At 40.9% G+C, this 4,847-nt stretch overlaps 1 pseudogene; it reads right to left on the minus strand.

The window, feature by feature from the left end:
- Positions 1 to 466: 466 nt before the first annotated feature.
- LOC105061556 (putative disease resistance protein RGA1) lies at positions 467 to 4,468 on the minus strand (annotated as a pseudogene).
- Between the last annotated feature and the right edge of the window lie 379 nt (positions 4,469 to 4,847).

Genomic DNA, 4,847 nt, shown 5'->3' on the forward strand with positions numbered 1-4,847 from the left:
TTAGTACTTAAAAATCCTAGAGACATAGTTGTAATTTGAATACTTTTGTTGCAAAGAGTTGTTCTGCGTCTCCTTTCATTTCTGACCACATTCAACCTTCCTTAAGGTATATACCCTTACTTTCCAAATTAACATAATTTCTTCCATAATCTTCCATACTAAAACTGGGGAAGAAAGGACACAAATCCTAGCATCTCTAAAGAACTCTGTTTACTTCTGTACTTGCAGTCAAATTTCTTTTCTAAGACAATACTCATAGCACATATTTCAGTTGACAACATTTTAGGCATCTTCTCCATTTCCACAATCTCAGTGTACTTCATAAGCACTTTACCATTCTTGTAATGTATTCTTCAAAGTGTCTTTCAGAACCATGTCATTTTTATTTTTTGACAACTTCATAAGCACTACAGTTACAATCAAATAGAGCTAACAAGTCTTAATATGGTAAATACCTCTCATATCATGGTCACAAAAAAAGCAACATATTACATACCAAATGTCAAGATAAGGTTTAGTCCACCACTTAATATCTTGCCCAAAATGCAGTCGAGTGAACTGGGTTACAAGATTAGCTTTTCAGTCCTAGGGCACAGCCAATAAACATGTCTACATCACGATAAGAACTTGTAAAGATATAATTCATGAATCAATTTACCCCTTTGTCTCTAGACTCTGGAGCCGTAAAGCTTTCAAATCCACATGGAGAAGGGATGATGAACAGGGTTGTCCCACAAGTAGGTAGACGGCCGAAGCGTAGATGCGTCATGCATTGCAACAAAAACCAAATAAGAAAGACAAGAATCCAAAGTACTGCCATCAAATATGTATAGAGAGCAACAAAATCAATGGTGAAAAGTAGCAGCGAGTTATAAACTACAACATCAATACCGGAAATAAGTCTCTTTGATCAAAAATATAACCAGATGGCTGAGGATCCATCAATAGATTTCCTTCTTTTCATAAATCAAAGCGGAAGAAACGCTAGAAATAAAGGTGAGATCGGAAAATTTCCGAATCCTACAAAGTTTAGAGAGCCTACAAAATTTCCAAATCCTATTTGGTAGTGCAGGAGCTTGGAAAATTTCATGGAGGGCATCCAAGCACAGCAGGAAGTGGTCATTCTTGAAGTCCAAATTAAGGATATTGGTCCAGTTTGGTATCACTAGGCTATGGAAATCAGATAGTAGGTGTGGCTTGCGGTAAAACAATGATTCTACTTTGGAGACCTTTTATATAAGGATGATATCACCAAATATATGTAGGCAATTATATAAAGAGTTACCATTTCCAAATTTATCACCCCTTAACAAAGAAGTCTAGTTTAGCTAAACAAGGTTTGGATAGGAATTCTAAAATGTATGGTGACAGAGAAAAATCCCATTTTTGTTTAACAAAAAGGAGCATGATATTATTATTATTATCTTTTTTGGGTACAGAAAAAGCATGATATTTGGAAAATAAGATGTTACCTCACTGCGAAGAGAGAACCTCGTGCGTGTCTACTCATCTTCAACATAATCATTTAAGTTGTTACTGAACCCAGAGGGACTCTTGGAGATGTATCTGGATCCATCATGGTTCTTGGCAGATACATAGCGGATGTGTTCGATTTTGGGCCAATCTGAACCATCCTCGAGGCATCTGCGGAGTTGTTGGTCACTGGCAATGATCTCAAGCTTGTTGAGCAGAGGGAAGTCAAGTTGTCCCCCATGAAACCACTCTGGCAGGGACCGCATCTCATGATCTTCCAACTTCAGTAATTTCAGGCGAGGAAGGTCAGAAACATCCTCTAGATTGCAGCTATAAGATATTTCCAATTCTTTGACAGAGGAAAAGCCCCTAATTGCTTTTAGATTATGGCAGTACGATATTTGCAGCATTATTAGGGTAGTGGCATGGTGAACTAGGCCCGAAGGAAGAGACCTCAACTTTGGACAATTATAAAGGGTCAATTCTCTTAACTTTGGTAAGGCTATAAGTCTAACCTCACCCTCATTCAATGCCCTCTCCAGCTTCATGATAACGAGCAGTTCAAGATTTCTCAGAGGTCTCAATTCTTCCAAGGTGCACCAACCACTATTACTACTGTTGTTCCTGACCACAAAATCTATCAGTGTGTTAAGTCGATGCAAGTGCGCAATTTCAATAGGTATACCATCCAATTCTGTTTCAATAAGGTCAAGACTCCGCAGGTTGTGCAACTTTCCGATGCCTTTTGGAAGGCTGCGTAGATTTTTGCATACTTGGAGAATCAAGAACTGCAGATTTACAAGGTTTTCTATGCTCTCTGGTATCTCAGTTATGTAAGAATCTGACAAAGCTAAATAACGTAGATGTATGAGATTTCCCAAGGAGCCTGGCAATTTTACGATCCCAGACCCTGAAAGGTCTAGTACTCTCAGACGCGGTGTCTTCTTAATCACATTGTTGACATCATTCTCTTCCACCTGGGATCCTCCCAAGCATAATAGTAGAGTTCTCAAGGAGTCGTGCCTTCCAATGCATCAATAAAGCTTGGCGCTTTTCTTTTGTAACATAACCCTGTAAGCGACGTGGCTTCACTGAAGGTGAATGAACTTGGACTTCAACCCCACCTTTCAGAACCGTGTTCTCATCTCGAGCTAAAAATCGAGCAAGAGACCATAGTAGATCATGCACAGTGCATCTAGGATGATCATAAGACCAAGGATGTGGTTGGAAAAAACTCCTCTGAACGAGATCCCATAATAATCTTCACCTTGCTCTTCAAATGTTCGATTTCCTTCTTCATGGATGAACCCTTCAGAGATCCGGAAATGAATTAGAAAGCGACGATGGAATTCATAGTCTTCAGGAACAACGAGCAATATAAAAAGCACTGCTTGACTTGAGATGGAAGGTCTTCGTAACTCAAGTATAGCACCGGTTGAACCCCTTCGGGAAGGCCAGACATAGACTCTGCGTTGTTCAAAAGAACTTTGAGGACTTTATCCCACTCTTTCTTTGTCCTGCTCTTCGCTGATAACACTCCTCCAATGGTCTTAATAGCAAGAGGGAGACCACCGCATTTCTCAACAATCTCCTCTCCGATATCCTTTAGATCTTCTATCTCTCCCTCATCCCCCCTCGAAACTACGTTCTTACACAGCAGCTCCCAACCAACTTCAGCAGACAAGGCCTCCACTTGATGATGAGGTTTTACAGCCTTCATTTGCAAGGCAACCGCTTCGTTTCTTGTGGTCACAAGGACCCTACTTCCAGTTGCCCCACGCTGCAAGGGGTTTCGAAGTAAGTCACTCCATACTTTCGGCTCCCACAAGTCATCCAAGACAAGCAAGAATTTCTTATTTGTGACACTCTTTTCCACCTCGGTCTCGAGCTGTGCCTTGCTAGAATCGCCTCCTGAATTGCCCCCAGCCTGACGGATAACATCTTTCAGTAGACTTTCTCTTCAAATTCTTTGGACACGCAGATCCAGAGCTTCATCGGGAAGTTGGTTGTTATCCTTTCGTCGTTAAAAATCCTCCGAGCAAGAGTGGTCTTGCCAAGTCCCCCGATTCCTACGATGGCATATACAAGAATATTGTTTTCCCGAGCATCCTCAACCAGCAACTCGACCAGTTTGTCGGTATCCTTCTCGATATTGGGTCCCACAATATCGACCTCAGCTACGGGAGACGTCTTCCTGCTAACCTGAGAAGTGGAATATTGGTAGTCATCGCGGAGATCAAATTCAGATTTTGTTCGTTGATGTCCTTCAGCTTACGATTAAGTTCTTGGATTTTTCTGCCAATCCGGTGAGCAGACGCTATCTTGCCAAAGCAAGAGCAACAAGAGGAGCAAGGTTGATGTCAGCTTTAGATTTCTCGGCCTCGATCCGGCATTCGTCGTCAGCATCGTACATGATGTCCTTGAGCTTCTTGAGCCAATCGTCAATGGCTTTGCTCTGAATTTTTTTCCTCTCGGCATCGGCGAGGACGAGGTTTATTTTTTCGAGGGTTTTCTGGAGCCGTTCGATCTCATCAGTCACGCCCAAGAGCATGGTCACTTCGTCCCTCACCAAAGCGATCAGGCCATGGAGGAGCTTAGAGACGAAGGCGTCGAGTATCATCGACATCTCCTCTTGCACGATGCTTCCTGCCGACTAAAATCTGGAAGGGAAAGCAGAACAAATAGCACCTGGGATGTCCGTAACCAATTAGCAAGGATGAAAAAGGAAAATAAGCAAAATAAGAGGATTACAAAAGCATCGGGCTGGAGAAGGCGCCCCACTGGCAGCCTGAATTCGTTTTCTTCCATTAAAGTATTTATTGTTTTATTCTGAATTGTCTTCTTGCGATTCCTTCTTGGTTAGAGCATTTATTGTTTCGCGACTTCTTATCGCTGCTTGTTGCTTCATTAAAGTAGTTATTGTACATAATACTTGCTTTAAATTAACTAGACCGTGTGGGGGAAATACCTTACTCCCCTCACATTCCATCAAAATACATATTGTTGCTTGTCGGTAGAATCCATCAACCCCTTTCTCGTTTTTAAGCTCGCTTCATCAGAATATAGTATAATAAATCTAACCTTCAAGAGGAAAGAATGAAGGGGAAACAAAAAAACACCAAGTCCCCAGGATGGTGAAATAAAATTTGCATTGGTCAAGATCCATCCTTTTTAATTTATAAAGCACTCCTAATAATGAGAAAAACATATACCTCTCTTGGTATTTTATTCAAAAATCAGTGCTTCAAAATTCTTTAATGGAAACTTATTTAAGCCAAGCATGTGTAATAAGGCACTACAAAAAAAGAGAGTTTTTACGACGGAATTATTTACGATGCAAATATTTTCATCTCCACTAACAGTATTACGATGAA

Source organism: Elaeis guineensis, chromosome 11, assembly GCF_000442705.2.
Source record: "Elaeis guineensis isolate ETL-2024a chromosome 11, EG11, whole genome shotgun sequence".
NCBI classification, from domain to species: domain Eukaryota; kingdom Viridiplantae; phylum Streptophyta; class Magnoliopsida; order Arecales; family Arecaceae; genus Elaeis; species Elaeis guineensis.